The 20003-nt window shown below is 46.5% G+C and overlaps 1 protein-coding gene across 4 annotated transcripts in view; it reads left to right on the top strand.

Annotated features, from left to right (window-relative positions):
- LOC144792165 (oxysterol-binding protein 2-like) overlaps positions 1-20003 on the top strand; it is a 1552312-nt gene that overhangs the window by 491298 nt on the left and 1041011 nt on the right. The gene's annotated exons all lie outside the window — the stretch shown is intronic.

Below are 20003 nucleotides of genomic sequence, written 5' to 3'. Positions count from 1 at the left end.
CAGTGGTCTGGAGTGCAGGTTTGCACGTATGTCGCAGTTTATTCAGATTCCTAACATACCGCGGTTTTGCACCAGCACTGGTGTGTTTCGGGCGGCCTTCAAACTGATTTATGTTCTGCATCTCTTCCCCACCAAAGCAGTGTCCAGTCCGAGTGCGCTCTTCGAGGACTTGTCGTTTCACTAGTTCTAGGAGCAGCTCGTGTGAGCACCAGTGTTTACAGGCGCACAGGCTGTTCATATTACTTATCGTCCCTGAGATATTTATTACCTATCTCGACTCTAGGGCAGTCACAAATTCTGACACTGCTTCCTACCAAGGACCTTTTATGCCACATAAGAACCATTGTTTTTCTAAAACATTAGTCAACCCCAGGTTCACTTATTAGAGTCCCCTTGTTTTCCTTACTACATTGTTCTCACACGGCACGCCGCACTCTATTTCAACATCTTACAATGCTTTTTAGGTCTCGGCAACGAGAACTATTGTCGCCATGTAAGCTCGCAAGGGAGTACAGAGCGGTGCACGAGCCGACCAGGGTCTGTGGACGCGCACACACAAAGGCAGGCAGGCACACACCAGACAGACACAGACAGACACACGCACGCACACACACACGCACACACACACACACACAGCCTCCCTCTCTGCCCACTCCCTCTCTGCCGCCCCCCCCCTTCTACCCCCACTCACCGGGCTCTTTCCCTCTGCAGGGGGTCAGTCACGGCAGCAGGCCGGCTCGGTGTCTTCTCCGGCGATCTTCAGCTGATGTGCACGCTCACGCTGCGTCTCCTGCGCGCCCACCACGCTGTTTCGCGCCCGTTGATCTGCGTCTCCTGCGCGCCCACCACGCTGTTTCGCGCCCGTTGATCCTCAGCTTGTGATTACTACTCCTTCTAACCCGGATTCTAAATTACTATTTCTTGGTTCTCTAACTCCACTCTGTTGATTCGTAACAAACTGATATTCAGCACATTTCACAGTCTCGCTTTTGCTTCTCATAAATACAATAAGATTATTTTAAGCAATGTCTACCCTTCTTTTGGTTCTGTGCCTATTATGCTTCGGACTATAGAGTTTTAGAAAGTGTGGTGGAAGATTCCGTGATATCAGCGGTGTGCACAGTGCAGAGTGAGTGTGCAGAGTGCAGAGTAGTGAGTGCAGAGTAGTGAGTGCAGAGTAGTGAGTGCAGAGTAGTGAGTGCAGAGTAGTGAGTGCAGAGTAGTGAGTGCAGAGTAGTGAGTGCAGAGTAGTGAGTGCAGAGTGAGTGTGCAGAGTGAGTGTGCAGAGTGAGTGTGCAGAGTGAGTGTGCAGAGAGAGTGTGCAGAGAGAGTGTGCAGAGAGAGTGTGCAGAGAGAGTGCAGAGTAGTGAGTGCAGAGTGAGTGTGCAGATGAGTGAGTGTGCAGATGAGTGAGTGCAGATGAGTGAGTGCAGATGAGTGAGTGCAGAGGAGTGAGTGCGCAGAGTAGTGAGTGCGCAGAGTAGTGAGTGCGCAGAGTAGTGAGTGCGCAGAGTAGTGAGTGCAGAGTAGTGAGTGCAGAGTAGTGAGTGCAGAGTAGTGAGTGCAGAGTAGTGAGTGCAGAGTAGTGAGTGCAGAGTAGTGAGTGTGCAGATGAGTGAGTGCAGATGAGTGAGTGCAGATGAGTGAGTGCAGATGAGTGAGTGCAGATGAGTGAGTGCGCAGAGTAGTGAGTGCGCAGAGTAGTGAGTGCAGAGTAGTGAGTGCAGAGTAGTGAGTGCAGAGTAGTGAGTGCAGAGTAGTGAGTAGTGAGTGCAGAGTAGTGAGTGCAGAGTAGTGAGTGCAGAGTAGTGAGTGCAGAGTAGTGAGTGCAGAGTGAGCGTGCAGAGGAGTGAGCGTGCAGAGGAGTGAGTGCAGAGGAGTGAGTGCAGAGGAGTGAGTGCAGAGGAGTGAGTGCAGAGGAGTGAGTGCAGAGGAGTGAGTGCAGAGGAGTGAGTGCAGAGTAGTGAGTGCAGAGTAGTGAGTGCAGAGTAGTGAGTAGTGAGTGCAGAGTAGTGAGTGCAGAGTAGTGAGTAGTGAGTGCAGAGTAGTGAGTAGTGAGTGCAGAGTAGTGAGTAGTGAGTGCAGAGTAGTGAGTAGTGAGTGCAGAGTAGTGAGTAGTGAGTGCAGAGTAGTGAGTAGTGAGTGCAGAGTAGTGAGTGCAGAGTAGTGAGTGCAGAGTAGTGAGTGCAGAGTAGTGAGTAGTGAGTGCAGAGTAGTGAGTACTGAGTGCAGAGTAGTGAGTAGTGAGTGCAGAGTAGTGAGTAGTGAGTGCAGAGTAGTGAGTAGTGAGTGCAGAGTAGTGAGTAGTGAGTGCAGAGTAGTGAGTAGTGAGTGCAGAGTAGTGAGTAGTGAGTGCAGAGTAGTGAGTAGTGAGTGCAGAGTAGTGAGTGCAGAGTAGTGAGTGCAGAGTAGTGAGTGCAGAGTAGTGAGTGCAGAGTAGTGAGTGCAGAGTAGTGAGTGCAGAGTAGTGAGTGCAGAGTAGTGAGTGCAGAGTAGTGAGTGCAGAGTAGTGAGTGCAGAGTGAGTGTGCAGAGTGAGTGTGCAGAGTAGTGAGTAGTGAGTGCAGAGTAGTGAGTAGTGAGTGCAGAGTAGTGAGTAGTGAGTGCAGAGTAGTGAGTAGTGAGTGCAGAGTAGTGAGTAGTGAGTGCAGAGTAGTGAGTAGTGAGTGCAGAGTAGTGAGTAGTGAGTGCAGAGTAGTGAGTAGTGAGTGCAGAGTAGTGAGTAGTGAGTGCAGAGTAGTGAGTGCAGAGTAGTGAGTGCAGAGTAGTGAGTGCAGAGTAGTGAGTGCAGAGTAGTGAGTGCAGAGTAGTGAGTGCAGAGTAGTGAGTGCAGAGTAGTGAGTGCAGAGTGAGTGTGCAGAGTGAGTGTGCAGAGTAGTGAGTAGTGAGTGCAGAGTAGTGAGTAGTGAGTGCAGAGTAGTGAGTAGTGAGTGCAGAGTAGTGAGTGCAGAGTAGTGAGTGCAGAGTAGTGAGTGCAGAGTAGTGAGTGCAGAGTAGTGAGTGCAGAGTGAGTGTGCAGAGTAGTGAGTAGTGAGTGCAGAGTAGTGAGTAGTGAGTGCAGAGTAGTGAGTAGTGAGTGCAGAGTAGTGAGTGCAGAGTAGTGAGTAGTGAGTGCAGAGTAGTGAGTAGTGAGTGCAGAGTAGTGAGTAGTGAGTGCAGAGTAGTGAGTGCAGAGTAGTGAGTAGTGAGTGCAGAGTAGTGAGTGCAGAGTAGTGAGTGCAGAGTAGTGAGTGCAGAGTAGTGAGTAGTGAGTGCAGAGTAGTGAGTAGTGAGTGCAGAGTGCAGAGTGCAGAGTAGTGAGTGCAGAGTGCAGAGTAGTGAGTGCAGAGTGCAGAGTAGTGAGTGCAGAGTGCAGAGTAGTGAGTGCAGAGTGCAGTGCAGGTATGTGCAGTGCAGTGCAGGTGAGTGCAGGTGAGTGCAGTGCAGTGCAGGTGAGTGCAGTGCAGGTGAGTGCAGTACAGGTGAGTGCAGTGCAGTGCAGGTGAGTGCAGTGCAGGTGAGTGCAGTGCAGTGCAGGTGAGTGCAGGTGAGTGCAGTGCAGGTGAGTGCAGTGCAGGTGAGTGCAGGTGAGTGCAGTGCAGGTGAGTGCAGTGCAGGTGAGTGCAGGTGAGTGCAGTGCAGTGCAGGTGAGTGCAGTGCAGGTGAGTGCAGTGCAGGTGAGTGCAGTGCAGTGCAGGTGAGTGCAGTGCAGTGCAGGTGAGTGCAGTGGAGTGGAGTGCAGTGGAGTGGAGTGCAGTGCAGTGCAGTGGAGTGCAGTGGAGTGCAGTGCAGGTGAGTGCAGTGCACACTGCACTGGAGTGCAGTGCAGTGCAGTGCAGGTGAGTGCAGGTGAGTGCAGTGCAGTGCAGGTGAGTGCAGTGCAGTGCAGTGCAGGTGAGTGCAGTGCAGGTGAGTGCAGTGCGTGCAGTGCAGGTGAGTGCAGTGCGTGCAGTGCAGGTGAGTGCAGTGCAGTGCAGGTGAGTGCAGTGCAGGTGAGTGCAGTGCAGTGCAGGTGAGTGCAGTGCAGGTGAGTGCAGTGCAGTGGAGTGCAGTGCAGTGGAGTGGAGTGCAGTGCAGTGCAGGTGAGTGCAGTGCAGTGGAGTGGAGTGCAGTGCAGGTGAGTGCAGTGCAGGTGAGTGCAGTGCAGGTGAGTGCAGTGCAGGTGAGTGCAGTGCAGGTGAGTGCAGTGGAGTGCAGTGCAGTGCAGGTGAGTGCAGTGCAGGTGAGTGCAGTGCAGTGTAGGTGAGTGCAGTGCAGTGGAGTGCAGTGCAGGTGAGTGCAGGTGAGTGCAGTGCAGGTGAGTGCAGTGCAGTGCAGGTGAGTGCAGTGCAGGTGAGTGCAGTGCAGGTGAGTGCAGTGCAGTGCAGGTGAGTGCAGTGCAGGTGAGTGCAGTGTGTGCAGTGCAGATGAGTGCAGTGCAGGTGAGTGCAGTGCAGTGCAGGTGAGTGCAGTGCAGTGCAGGTGAGTGGAGTGCAGGTGAGTGCAGTGCAGGTGAGTGCAGTGGAGTGCAGGTGAGTGCAGTGCAGGTGAGTGCAGTGCAGTGGCATGCAGGTGAGTGCAGTGCAGGTGAGTGCAGTGCAGTGGCGTGCAGGTGAGTGCAGTGCAGGTGAGTGCAGTGCAGGTGAGTGCAGTGCAGGTGAGTGCAGTGCAGGTGAGTGCAGTGCAGGTGAGTGCAGTGCAGGTGAGTGCAGTGCAGTGCAGGTGAGTGCAGTGCAGGTGAGTGCAGGTGAGTGTAGTGCAGTGCAGGTGAGTGCAGTGCAGTGCAGGTGAGTGCAGTGCAGGTGAGTGCAGTGCAGGTGAGTGCAGGTGAGTGCAGTGCAGTGCAGGTGAGTGCAGTGCAGTGCAGGTGAGTGCAGTGCAGTGCAGGTGAGTGCAGTGCAGGTGAGTGCAGTGCAGTGCAGTGCAGGTGAGTGCAGGTGAGTGCAGTACAGGTGAGTGCAGTGCAGGTGAGTGCAGTTGAGTGCAGTGCAGTGCAGGTGAGTGCAGTGCAGGTGAGTGCAGTGCAGGTGAGTGCAGTGCAGTGTAGGTGAGTGCAGTGCAGGGCAGGTGAGTGCAGTGCAGGTGAGTGCAGTGCAGGTGAGTGCAGTGCAGGTGAGTGCAGTGCAGGTGAGTGCAGTGCAGTGCAGGTGAGTGCAGTGCAGTGCAGGTGAGTGCAGGGCAGGTGAGTGCAGTGCAGGTGAGTGCAGTTGAGTGCAGTGCAGTGCAGGTGAGTGCAGTGCAGGTGAGTGCAGTGCAGTGCAGGTGAGTGCAGTTGAGTGCAGAGTGGTGTGTATTGACAATGTAAATGACAATGCCATTTATTTATGATTTAAAGAAAAAAAAAGAAATGTCATGAGCAATGCCAATAGCTCTACCTTTAATGATGCCGAGACCATTGCATTGTAAATGCTTGTCTACATTTCCATGGACGGTGTGTTCCGACTGTGTTGGACACATTCATCATGAACATATCAAACCTGTTTTATTTGGATCAAAGGAAGGAAGGGACAAATATTTACACTGTAATGAAAGGAGGTGGAGAATTCCTTAATTTGCAGTCACCCTTACCGCAAATGATTTACAGTATTGGCTGCTAGTTAGCAATAATTTTCTTCCAAAGGCTTTAGACATTTTGCAAACAAGCATTGGTAATCGCAATAAGTCTGGCTGATAACTGAAACTGCCCATTCAGTCACTGATGAATTTAGGCACCCAATAACTCATCATACATGCACTCTGTCGCTCACTCTTGCCATCATGCATACATTTCTCCACCAATTTATTCTCGCATTCACACACACACACACATCCAGAATAAAACACAAACTTAACAAGCACAATAAATGAAAACACTAAAAGTAGTAGAAAACCCCCCAATTAAAATATTAAACATGGTGCGGACGGCCATCTTTGAATTGGAAAAGTGAAAATTATACTCTGTGAATAGATTTATTTAAAGGTGGTTATCTGGTATAGGCGCAGTGGCTGCGGACAATGCAGTGCATTTCAGAGAAAACGAACGGCAAGGCAATAGCCTGGTAGCAGCACTGTCTGGGAAATTGCTGGATGCTTTAAAAAAACATTTTAAAAAAGAAGAGCGAAGAAATGATTGGGAACTTATTAAAGAAGACAATAGAAAACTAGACAATTGGCCACAAGCTATAGCACTGAAGCTCGCTCGCTTTCCGGCGGATGTGCAGAATGCTGACAATCACATGGCAATTGATCCACTGGCTGACGTGGATGGACCTTTTGACCTTTCTTGTTGTGGGTGGAAGCAGAAACTGGAACAGTCCAATGGGGAATTCCCACTATGTATGTACCTTTTCATATGTATGTGTGTATTTTTATGAATTTCTTTGATGACAAGAACCTCCCTGAAAAGTGAAATCTTTCTAGTACATACTTAAACATTAATGTATACACGCAGCAAATTTCTACACATTTAATGACGAGATATGTACCAAATGACTGTTCTCCGAGTCTTTTAAGGATTATCACAGTGCAAATCTGCTACAGGCAAGGTTTGTCAGAGAAGGAAACCAATAGCAAAAACCATGCCTATCAAGGTAATCTGAGAGATACAGAGAAGGAAAGGTCTATACATTCAAAATAAGAGCATCCAAATCTTCTTATTATAATCTTAGCACTACTCGGGCCTCCATGTATAAAAAGAGCTATTTTGAATTATGACGGAACTTAAATCTCCTTCAGCAACATTAAACAAAATCTGACCCTCTGTAATGATTTTTGTTTTTGGCCAGTAAAATTTAAAATATTAGCATGTCCATTGTATCTGATCCCATTCCTACTCTGATTTCTCAGATCACCCTACTGCATCGCATTGCAATTCAATTTCTAAGAACTTTCTTATGAAGATACTCAACAGAAGCCCTCCCTCCAGCTCATTGCTTGATCTTGGATCACCACTTTGGCTGCGTGTCCTCAATTTAATATTACCTGATAAACTACATACTCTGTTTAGTATGTTGTTATTTACAGGAGTTGTTTCAAATAGGTGGAACAGTAATAGCAAAACCACTTTTAAAAAAAAGCCAATTTTCGATCTTTTGGTTTTAGCAACTTTAGGCCCATGTCACTCATCCCTTATTAGGTTTTTTCTACAAATTCGAAATTTGTTGAGATTAATGGCTTTTCGGATTTATTTCAGGTCGGACTCAGAGCAGGCAGAAGCACAGAGCTGGTTGTATTGTTTGTTGTTGATGATCTGCGGAGACAAGTGAATAATGGGGATTATGCTGCATGGGTCCTGTTGGATCTCTCTGCCACCGCTGATACTACTGACCACACACAGGGTTGGATTGGGATTAAAAATTGGCCTGGACACGCTAAAAAAACAAAAGGGCCCATATTTGCATATTGCTTTTCCGCAAAACACTGGTTGGGTGATGTTATATGAAAAGAAGGGGGTGGGGTATCTGACAGAGGCATGTTTTCTTAACTTAGTTTTAAAATAAAGTACGGATTAGTTCACACCGGTGAACCACACATGAATACAAGTGAGACTGCTTGTACTCTGGCCCCCTGCCCCTGCTCAATATGCATACATTAATGGGCTCGCCCAACGAGAGAAAGGGAGGTAATGGGTGCCCATCCACCTCCAGAAAGGCCACTCAGGCACCCACTGGACCGCTGGCGGCATCTGATCAGCACACACACACACCGCCCAAAAAAGCAGCCCACAGCTGGGACTCGGATACCGGCCCCTCAGTCCTTGCCCGAGTGCCCGCCTTACCAATCCGACCCTGACCACACCATTCTGATCTCTATGCTGCATGCTGTGAGAATCTCTGGTACCCTTTTCAACCAGTCATCTCATTACTTAACAGAACTTTTTACAACTGTGTCCCTCTCACCATTTGAGTAAAAGCCAAGAGCTCTCAATTGTGGTGTCCTCACAGTTCAGTTTTATCTACTCTCCTGTTTAACATCTTCATGACTCCAATTGTTGTTTGAGCTTGCACGTGACCATTGCATATCTTCACCACTTGTCCACACCCTACTCCTGATTTGAAGGTGAACTTCTTGAAACGTAACCCTTCCAAGACCCAATTGTTGATAGTGTACGTTAGCTCTATTTGCTCTGCCTCACTGTCCTGCCCTCATTATTGACCCCTACCCATCGCCTTTTACAACTGTTCATAAATTATTCATCCCTGCCTTTCACCTTCTACAACCTTTCTTAATTAATGCATCTACTTGACACCAATACTACCTTTGGGATCGGGAGGTGGTTGTGGTTCTGCCCTTTTGGCCTCGGAGGTCGTGGTTTCCGACGGTCCATCTTCTGGCTGTGCGGGGCCCTTGGTTTCTCCCCCTGTCTCCGTCTCCCCTGCGGTCCTCCCCGTCGTTGTCTCTTCTCCGGTTGCGGCTGTCGGTGTGGAGGTTGAGAGGCAGGGGTGGCGGAGGCGTGGCTTCCCGGAACACTAAGCGGTGGCTCTTCAGAGTTCGCGTAGGCCTTCTACTCTTCGGTCCTATGATCGCCATTGGGGTAATTTCAGTCGGTGGTGTTCGGCGTTGGGCTTTTCCCCTTTGCACTGTTCTTTGCAGGCTGTGCTTCAGTTTTTGTGGGAAGGTTTTGAGAAGGGTTGGGCTGTGTCCACCTTACGGGCTCAATGGGCGGCTGTTCGGGCCTTCCGTTCCCCTTGGGGCAACCTTACTGATGGGGAGGACTTGGTCTCTCGTCTGCTCCGCAGTTTTTCACTTTCTAGTCCGGTTTCCCGGCCTTCTTTTCCCCTGTGGGATTTGCCCTTGGTCCTTCGGGCCTTGATTGCTCCTCCTTTTGAACCTTTGTCGGAGGTGGATTTGAAGTTTGTCACCTTGAAGGTTGTTTTTTTGGTGGCCATCACCTCGGCTCGTCGTCTTGGCGAGTTGGGGGCTTTGATGGCGCGTGAGCCTTTCTTGTCCTTTTCGGAGGATGGGGTTGTGCTTCGTCTTGATTCATCCTTCATGCCTAAGGTAGCTTCTCAGTTTCACAGGTGTCAGGAGTTGGTTTTGCCTGCTCTGGGCTCTGTTCTGGATTCCCCGAGGGGTCCCTGTTGGTCCTTGTTGGATGTTTGCAGGGCTCTGCGTGTTTATCTTGACCGCACGGCTCCCTTTCGTGTGTCTGATTCCCTGTTTGTCTCCTTTGGGGCTGCTTCCCGTGGGCGTAGGGCTTCCTCTGTCTCTATTGGTCGCTGGTTGAAGCAGGTCATTTCCTTGGCCTATTCGCTTTCTGGGTCCCCTCCTCCGGTTGGGGTTCAGGCTCGTTCTACGAGGGGGGTGGCGGCCTCTTGGGCTGAGGTTCGGGGTGTCCCTCTCTCTGAGATTTGTAGGGGGGCCACCTGGGCTTCTTCCAATACTTTCATCAGGCATTATCGCCTTCTCAATCGGCTGGGTGATGAGGGCGGTTTTGCTTTGGGGGTGTTGGGTTGTGTTCGCCCTTGAATTCTGTTTTTGCAATAAATTACTGGTTTTCCTTGCTGGTTCTAGTGGTTTGTTGTATTTTTTTGGGATGATTGCCGTGGTTGCTTTGGTATGTCACATTATGTGAATGAAGGTGTCGAGGACGGAGGGACCAGGGGGTAATGTCCTATTACTTTAGGTAATCTTCATTACTCCGGGTCCCGTAGTCCTCGACACCTTCATGGGTACCCTCCCTCCCTCCCGGACTACCGGCATTCATCCTTGGCCTGGTATTTCAGATGGAATGCTGGGACCTGTACCCTTATGTACTCCCGGCGGGAGGGGGAGGGTAGGTCCAGCATTCCTTTCTTTTTTCTGTCAGAGAGATAGTTTATAAATAATATCTCATTATGTGAATGAAGGTGTCGAGGACTACGTGACCCTGAGTAATGAAGATTACCTAAAGTAATAGGACATTCCTCAGTAATGTAGTCTTCTATTTCTATCTAAATCAGACTGTTTCTGTTCCAGTATTCTTCCTTAGTCTCAGACCTCAACTGGGCCACATAAACTGTATTTAAGAAAGTGATGTCAAGTGATTGTCAGCTGGCTGTGGTTTTGATGTGGTTTGTAGGCTGTCAGGGATACATTTAATTAAGCATTTTTCGCTCACATCTGTGGGCCATAATGGTTGGTAATTACTTGCCCTCAAAATTAGAAATCACACACAATGACCTATAATGGAGGAGTGGGCTGATTAACAGCTCTTATTGCTAGCAGCTAAAGACAACGTGGCTATTAGCATCCCTGGAACAGGAGCCCATAGTCACCAAGGGAAAATCCAGCACACCGTGCCAGATGTCAAAAACTACTTCTCAGGACCCCTGCTGTAGCTGTCTGTCCGTGTCTGTTCTCCCTTCATATCCACAGTGTTGGGGTTCCACCCTTTCGTTTGTTAGGAGGAAACAAACCTTACTTCCGCATGGCACTTGAAAAAGTTGAATAGTTTTCTTCTACATTTCCATGGACGGTGTGTTCCGACGGTGTTGGACACATTCATCATGAACATATCAAACCTGTTTTATTTGGATCAAAGGAAGGAAGTGACAAATATTTACACTGTAATGAAAGGAGGTGGAGAATTCCTTAATTTGCAGTCACCCTTACCGCAAATGATTTACAGTATTGGCTGCTAGTTAGCAATAATTTTCTTCCAAAGGCTTTAGACATTTTGCAAACAAGCATTGGTAATCGCAATAAGTCTGGCTTATAACTGAAACTGCCCATTCAGTCACTGATGAATTTAGGCACCCAATAACTCATCATACATGCACTCTGTCGCTCACTCTTGCCATCATGCATACATTTCTCCACCAATTTATACTCGCATTCACACACACACACACATCCAGAATAAAACACAAACTTAACAAGCACAATAAATGAAAACACTAAAAGTAGTAGAAAACCCCCCAATTAAAATATTAAACATGGTGCGGACGGCCATCTTTGAATTGGAAAAGTGAAAATTATACTCTGTGAATAGATTTATTTAAAGGTGGTTATCTGGTATAGGCGCAGTGGCTGCGGACAATGCAGTGCATTTCAGAGAAAACGAACGGCAAGGCAATAGCCTGGTAGCAGCACTGTCTGGGAAATTGCTGGATGCTTTAAAAAAACATTTTAAAAAAGAAGAGCGAAGAAATGATTGGGAACTTATTAAAGAAGACAATAGAAAACTAGACAATTGGCCACAAGCTATAGCACTGAAGCTCGCTCGCTTTCCGGCGGATGTGCAGAATGCTGACAATCACATGGCAATTGATCCACTGGCTGACGTGGATGGACCTTTTGACCTTTCTTGTTGTGGGTGGAAGCAGAAACTGGAACAGTCCAATGGGGAATTCCCACTATGTATGTACCTTTTCATATGTATGTGTGTATTTTTATGAATTTCTTTGATGACAAGAACCTCCCTGAAAAGTGAAATCTTTCTAGTACATACTTAAACATTAATGTATACACACAGCAAATTTCTACACATTTAATGACGAGATATGTACCAAATGACTGTTCTCCGAGTCTTTTAAGGATTATCACAGTGCAAATCTGCTACAGGCAAGGTTTGTCAGAGAAGGAAACCAATAGCAAAAACCATGCCTATCAAGGTAATCTGAGAGATACAGAGAAGGAAAGGTCTATACATTCAAAATAAGAGCATCCAAATCTTCTTATTATAATCTTAGCACTACTCGGGCCTCCATGTATAAAAAGAGCTATTTTGAATTATGACGGAACTTAAATCTCCTTCAGCAACATTAAACAAAATCTGACCCTCTGTAATGATTTTTGTTTTTGGCCAGTAAAATTTAAAATATTAGCATGTCCATTGTATCTGATCCCATTCCTACTCTGATTTCTCAGATCACCCTACTGCATCGCATTGCAATTCAATTTCTAAGAACTTTCTTATGAAGATACTCAACAGAAGCCCTCCCTCCAGCTCATTGCTTGATCTTGGATCACCACTTTGGCTGCGTGTCCTCAATTTAATATTACCTGATAAACTACATACTCTGTTTAGTATGTTGTTATTTACAGGAGTTGTTTCAAATAGGTGGAACAGTAATAGCAAAACCACTTTTAAAAAAAAGCCAATTTTCGATCTTTTGGTTTTAGCAACTTTAGGCCCATGTCACTCATCCCTTATTAGGTTTTTTCTACAAATTCGAAATTTGTTGAGATTAATGGCTTTTCGGATTTATTTCAGGTCGGACTCAGAGCAGGCAGAAGCACAGAGCTGGTTGTATTGTTTGTTGTTGATGATCTGCGGAGACAAGTGAATAATGGGGATTATGCTGCATGGGTCCTGTTGGATCTCTCTGCCGCCGCTGATACTACTGACCACACACAGGGTTGGATTGGGATTAAAAATTGGCCTGGACACGCTAAAAAAAAAAGGGCCCATATTTGCATATTGCTTTTCCGCAAAACACTGGTTGGGTGATGTTATATGAAAAGAAGGGGGTGGGGTATCTGACAGAGGCATGTTTTCTTAACTTAGTTTAAAAAAAAAGTACGGATTAGTTCACACCGGTGAACCACACATGAATACAAGTGAGACTGCTTGTACTCTGGCCCCCTGCCCCTGCTCAATATGCATACATTAATGGGCTCGCCCAACGAGAGAAAGGGAGGTAATGGGTGCCCATCCACCTCCAGAAAGGCCACTCAGGCACCCACTGGACCGCTGGCGGCATCTGATCAGCACACACACACACCGCCCAAAAAAGCAGCCCACAGCTGGGACTCGGATACCGGCCCCTCAGTCCTTGCCCGAGTGCCCGCCTTACCAATCCGACCCTGACCACACCATTCTGATCTCTATGCTGCATGCTGTGAGAATCTCTGGTACCCTTTTCAACCAGTCATCTCATTACTTAACAGAACTTTTTACAACTGTGTCCCTCTCACCATTTGAGTAAAAGCCAAGAGCTCTCAATTGTGGTGTCCTCACAGTTCAGTTTTATCTCCTCTCCTGTTTAACATCTTCATGACTCCAATTGTTGTTTGAGCTTGCACGTGACCATTGCATATCTTCACCACTTGTCCACACCCTACTCCTGATTTGAAGGTGAACTTCTTGAAACGTAACCCTTCCAAGACCCAATTGTTGATAGTGTACGTTAGCTCTATTTGCTCTGCCTCACTGTCCTGCCCTCATTATTGACCCCTACCCATCGCCTTTTACAACTGTTCATAAATTATTCATCCCTGCCTTTCACCTTCTACAACCTTTCTTAATTAATGCATCTACTTGACACCAATACTACCTTTGGTCCCCAGCTAACAAAATCTCAAGTACACGATTCTTTCAGCTTAAAACTTCCATATTTGTAGAGCATTCACTACATTCCGGTTATATATGCCCTTATCCAATCGCATATTGATTATGGGAATGCCATTTTATTAGTAGTTCCTCAAAAACCCCTGAAACAACTACAGTTGATGAAAAATGCAACTGTCTCCCTGGATCAACAGAGAGAGTTACCAACACATACCCAAAGCCACTCTATTTGTAGTGCTTTTGAAAGCCATTTTTCTGTAAATTTCATAAGATCTAGCAACAGCTGTGCTGTCCAGCTACATTTTGAAAAGCAGCAAAAGACAAAGGGGCACATGCATAAAGCATTTTACTGGTCGCAACAGGTAAAATGCTATTTGCTATGCATCAAGCCCTAAGGCATTCTCAAAACCGATAATCACAATTTTTGCGATTACCTATTTTGTGAATGCAGTTAGGGAATTGCAAATTGCAATTCCCTAATTGCGATGGATTATGCATTCGCAAATTGCATTTTTGCAATTTGGAATCGCAAATTACCAGCAACTTCAAGTTAATGGTAATTTGCAATTCCTTTGAAAAATGCACAAAAATGCATTTTTCAAAGTGAAATGTGGTGCACGCACATGCCCTAAAGGAATGTGTGTGCACTACATGTGCATACTTACCTTTGTTGAGGGTGCATCGGGATGGCCTTTTGGCCACCTTGTACCCTTGAAATTGTATTCGCAATTTGCGATTACCAAATGCTGTCCCATTCATTCCTGTGGGCCTCTAGGCTTATAGGAATGAATTGGAAGGCATTCCTGAATTGCAAATCGCAATTTGCAATTCGCAATTAAGCAATGTCTAGGAATCACTAATGTTTTAGCGAAACCTACATGCATAAGGAATTGTTATTCCTTAATATCAATTGATTAAGAATCGCTATTAAGGAATCGCTATTCCATAGCCTGATGCATGTTGGCCCTAAGTCTTCTTTGCTATGTTTAAAGCAATTAAACAGGAAATACAACAAAGAGCACGAACAAACATTTTAATGCAGGCAGAAGATATAGCGCAAGTATTGTGTAGGTTGTGCTCATTTACATATTTAATGTAACCGATAATAAGTATAAAATATGTTAGAGAATGACTTTTGACACCATGCAAATACCTTCTTCAAATATCAGTTGAAAACAGCAGTATTCAAAGAAATTATTAAATCAGCAACACCAGCCTTCTGACTAAGTGACTCTCCACCGCCATCCACAAATCAACTTGGACCCAATTCACTATAGTTGTTTGTGTCGTTGTGACAAACTCTTGGAAATTCAGCCGTAAGTCACAACTACTGACGGTAAAAAATCTTTCTGAAATCAGGTCTCTCTCTTCAATCGGAAACCTAAAATCCACCTTCACATAACAATAAAAAGCACCTTTAAAATAAAAAAGCAATAAAACTTCCTGGGCAACCTACGAAAAATACATGAGAGCAGTGTACCATCACAGTTTGATGTTACTCTGTCTTCTTTCATCGTAGCCAAGTCATCCTGTTTGTTTGCTGCCTTGGTTATGCGGAGTTGTGCCCTAGTGGCCCCAGCTGCCGACTTTGGAACTGGGAAATATAAATGTTCAAGTCCCAGCGTCTGCTCAACATCTGGTGATTCTGGGCAGATTACTTATTGCCTTATTATGCCTTTAGTGGTGTGGCATCGGGCCACCACTCCAGCGCCCCGCTGCCACATTGCCAAAGCCATAATGCGACCGCCCGCTGGATTCCAACAGCCATCCAGGTTGGGCGGTCCTGCAACGGCTGGCCCACAGTAACGCAGTCCTAATGCTCATACGTGAACCTTAGCAAGGCACCGCAATGGGAATGCCATTGCACGTTCCTGCAGGGCAGGAACTGTCATGTCAATGTCCTGCAGGAATTGGCGGTGCATGCAGACTTAGGGGGACACACCATGTGCCCCCCTTTATGGTGTTCCCCCTGCATGCATCCCCTGGCGCAGAGGCAACAGTTTCCTCACTGCCACACTTTTCATGGCGGGCTCACCGCCATGAAAACTGTGGCAGTAAGGAAACTCCTAATATGCTTAGCGGTGCAGCAGCAGCACTGCCAGCATATTAGGGGCCTCAGACCGCTGCCAGACAACCAGGGATCGCAGATACCTGGTTGCAGTGGCAGTCCCATGGTGGTCAGACTGCCTTACTTGTTATATGGTGGTTGGACCACCGGTGCAGTGGTAGCCGCACCGCCACCTCGGGTTTGGCTGTCTGAAATAAGGCCCGAAATCTCTCATCGCCCAAAAATAATATCTGGTCTCTTATGCAATGTAATCCGGTGTTCATGAAAAGCGTTCAAGCGCTCTTGGGAGGAGCTCATGCTTGTAAACCTGCATAAATAGTTAACTCCTTTATCTCTGGCCATTGTTTATTGTCGGACGTTAGAAAAGTTCTACTGTGTGCTTACATCACACTTCTGTTTTGATTGTTTTACCAGGAGCCACACAATACGATTTGATTGCATGATCATATTGTAGTTTTATGGAGTCAGGTTTCTCCACTGCCATTGTAAATTGGCAGTGTGCTGGCGAATCGGCTCTTGTTTCTTAAATTGTTTTGTAGCTCTTAGGTCCGAGCACTGTTGAAGTTAGATGCTGATCGCGGCAGAGCCAGAGAATGCCAATGCTCTTCTTTCTCCTCAGCCTCAGATGATGTTCTAAGCTGCAGTCAGCATCCTTTGATCGACACACACACACACACACACACAGTTGTTAGATTGCTTCACACTCTTGTAGGAACCTGGAGCGTTTGTCACAGAATTGTTGTACCAAACGTGCTGTAGCACTTTTATCTGCCAGTTGCTGCTTGCAAAAAGCTCCAATATATAGTTACCTATCTCTAAGTAAGAAGTATTGCATGTTGTGCTACTTATTGGAATGTAATTTAGAAAAACAAGGGGACCCAGCGGGTAGCTATGGACCATGGGTAGCAGTTAGTTTAAAGAGACAAAGGTCCTAAGCATATATGGGATAATAAACCAATGTAATATAGATCACAATAGGCTCTATAAATTTCTTTTCCTTGTTCAGCCGGACAGGAAATTTTATTCGTTAAGTAAATTAGAATCTAATTTTCAATTCAAATACACAACAACAAATCATTGCAGTAAAGCACACTCCTGTGCCGTACTGTGAGGAAAAAGAAAGAAGGATAAGATGATAGGAAAGGGTGTTTCAGGCAAAAGAAAGAGCAAGCAGGATACTGCTTTAAGTCAAGGGTTTTAACAGTATATCCTGAAGTGGTACATACAAATATAGGTACACATTGAGTTCACTGTATGCCCACTCATAGGAGTCGACGTTTCGATCCCGTGCTCTAATTATCAAGGGATCATCATCAGGACTTAATTAAATGTTTGCCTGGTTTAATCGTTAAAGGTAGCCTGTTGGGGAGAAAACAGGGAACAAGGAAAAAAGGAAATTTATCAATATGCGACTAGGAAGAGTAGTCAGTTATATCCATCTACAGCGTTGTGACATTCGGAACCGCAGTGGGTGGGTTGTGCTAGTGATTGTGGTTGTGAGCAATCCCATATATTATAGGAGAATATCTAACCACATCGCATAACAAATCACAAACAACAGTCGGAATCGCAGTGATGGGGAAGTGATGGGTTGGAGTGGTGTTGGCTAAAAGTTATGCTCGTCCCCCTGTGTTTGTGGCGAGGGGAGCAAGGTGCACTTAACATTATGCATGGATTGAGATAACATTGAGGCTAGGGGCAGCCTACCTTTTAGATTTAAAGGCAACAGGGGGTGGAGTGTCCTGCAGGCGGGGAACAGCCAGTCGGTTTCAGTGCAAGTGGCACTTGATGGATGTGGCTGTGGGGGGGAGGAAAACAAGGGTTACACCTCAGTTGAGCAGGAAGGTGCTGAACTTGATGTGATTGTATGGAGACATACCTTGGGCTCAACTATGGAGTAAGCAAGGCGCATCAATTAGGATAAAAGTGGCAGTTCCCTCCGTCGTTATAGTCGAAGTTGGTCGTGTCCTTTAGGATTTAATATTCAAACAGTGAACGTAATGTTAGTACGTTGCCGCATGTGAGCGATATGATACTAAGGATAGTGGAGAAGGCTGGAACATACCCTCGTGTTTGAAAGGGAAGAGTGACCCTTTACACTGCTGTCACGCTCGGATTAAGCGATTTTAAGTTTTCGGCGAGGCTCGCTGGCCGGTGCCGGAAGGCGATCATGAGCAATAGATGATCCGCTGGGGGAGGGGAGAAGAAGGGAGGCATCCTTAAATATAAATCTTAGAGCCCTGTGGGACTCAGACAGGCTGCCGGAGGAGCGGGCGCTTACCTTGTCAGGACAATGCCGTGAACTTCAATGGTTCATCCGTGGGCGCACCGAGAATAGATGCGGGCACTTAATAAACGAGCTGACCCGCCTGATCACGTGATCGAGTACGACGTCCTCGTTGACTTCAACCCTAAATGGGTCGCCATCTTGAAGTGGTTTGAATTGTTAAAGGTGGGCATCCCTCTCTAAGGATTCTGGGTCCAGGCAAAACCGGAAGGGAGCTCTATTTGGTAGCGTTGCCAAGGTGGGCGCCATCTTGTAGGGGTGTTCTAGCACATCCACGCTAATGGGGGAATTTAACCTAAATTAAATAATTTGAAGGGGGGGGGGGGCCTTATTGCGTGAGTTGAGACCGGGAAAGGGGTAGTGATGAAAGGATTTCACGTGCATTCGGACTTAAAATTTTAATGTGACGATTGGGAGTGATTGATTACAAGGGGAAGTGCAAGTGATACATGATATCTGCATGATTATATTACAGCAAGACCGGTTCCTGATTAATTCAGGGCATGTTCTCAGTCATTGAAACAAGTCTCTTAGAGGAGGTTCGTCCAATCCTCACTTCTGTTGAGTCCCGTGTGGATGGTGTTGAATTGAATTATGGACTGAAGTTCCTCACGATTCAGGAGTTGGCTTAGGTTGCCCCCTCTCTGTGGTAGCTTCACAGCCTTCAGAATCAACCATTTCACATCGTCCGCAGTGTGTTTGAGTTCAGAAAAATGTTCAACCAAAGGCGCATTTGGAGTCCCACATCTAATGCGACTTCTGTGTTGGCATATTCGTGTCTTCGCCTTTTGGGTGGTTTGGCCAACGTACATTTTGCTGTAGAAATCCTTATTTAGATAGTGGATCTGCCACTGTTTTATCCGCTTGCTACTTGAGCAAGTGGATAAAACAGTGGCAGATTTCCAGCGCATTGAACAAAACAAGAAATCCAATAAAGTAAAAAAAGATATAAAAAACTACAATATAGAAAATACATATCCCTATCTAAATAAGGATTTCTACAGCAAGAGGCCACACTTCAATCCCAATAATAGACCCTGGGGCAGATACAACAAGCGACAAAATATAGTCGGTTTTTCGAATACATCAGAGGAGTCCTCTGACGCATCGGATCCGGTTGAAGGGGGCAGCAATCCTAGAAGGGGTGGAGGAGGCGCCCAGCCCACTTTTTTATCCAGAGGCCAGCAAGGGACTCCCCAGAGGGGAAGGGTAAAGAAACCTCAAAGATGGTTCAACGCCCCCGGCGAGCGGAGAACCCGGAACAATTTCTACCAATGGTAGATACCATTATAGACACTGTTCCAGTACCTTCACCTTACATGTCCTCGGAGGTGATACCCATTTTTAATCTATCCAGGCATACACTGCTTGAGCAGGAAAGTGAGCTGTTGAAGAAAGGCCTATCTTTCGTTCCCACCATCAGACCAAACTTCATGGAGTTGCAGACTGAATTGCTTCGATTCTTTAGACTGATTCGCTTGAAAGCATTCTTCCAGCTGCACCCATCGACTCCTCTTAACTTGATCACACCTTTCAGCCCCCCTTCTACCTTCCTACCAACTTCAGGTATGATTCCATCTGAAATCATTACCTTTGAGAAATTAGTCTTAAAAGATCTTGCTGACCTAGAAAAAGAAAAACTTTACATCCCGTACAACATCTCAAAATGTGAGAAGTATGCTTTAAGCACACTGAAAAACAATCCCTCACTCATAGTAAAGAGTGCTGACAAGGGCGGCGGGATTGTCCTTCAGGACATCGACTCTTATAAAAGTGAAATAAACCGTCAACTTGGTAATACAGAACACTACCAAAGACTGTCAAAGAATCCAACTAAGGAAATCCAAGAGACCATACTTAAGCTCACCAATGATGCTCGAGCACAAGGCTTTCTAAGCAAGAAGGAACATGCGTTCCTCAATGTTAAAAGCCCACGACTCCCCGTGATTTACACTCTTCCGAAGATCCATAAGAGTATTGATTCTCCCCCGGCCAGACCAATTGTTTCTGCCTGTGGCTCTATCTTGGAACCACTGGGGAAGTACGTCGACTTTTTTATCAAGGATTTTGTGCCATCGACCTGCTGCTACGTACGTGACAGCATGGAGATGATAAATCTGGTAGAGCACTACCCTTATGATCCAGAGATTAACACACTCTGCACCATGGATGTAGAGTCGCTCTACACAAATATGCCCCAAACAGCGGCTCTCCTTGTGATCCAAAAAACATTTGACACTCGCCCCCGACCCCACAGGGTACCCACATTGTTCATACTGCAGTTACTCGAGCTGTGCTTATCTAGGAATTTTTTTGTATTTGATGGCACATTTTATCAACAAATCAAAGGCACCTCAATGGGGGCTATTTTTGCTCCACACCTGGCTATCCTGTTTATGGACGCCCTGGAAACCGGGACAATCCTGACCAATGGGAACC

The sequence above is a fragment of the Lissotriton helveticus genome, chromosome 11 (assembly GCF_964261635.1).
Source record: "Lissotriton helveticus chromosome 11, aLisHel1.1, whole genome shotgun sequence".
Lineage (NCBI taxonomy): Eukaryota > Metazoa > Chordata > Amphibia > Caudata > Salamandridae > Lissotriton > Lissotriton helveticus.
The sequence above is the reverse complement of the archived record's forward strand: the minus strand, read 5'-3'. Positions and strand labels throughout refer to the sequence as shown.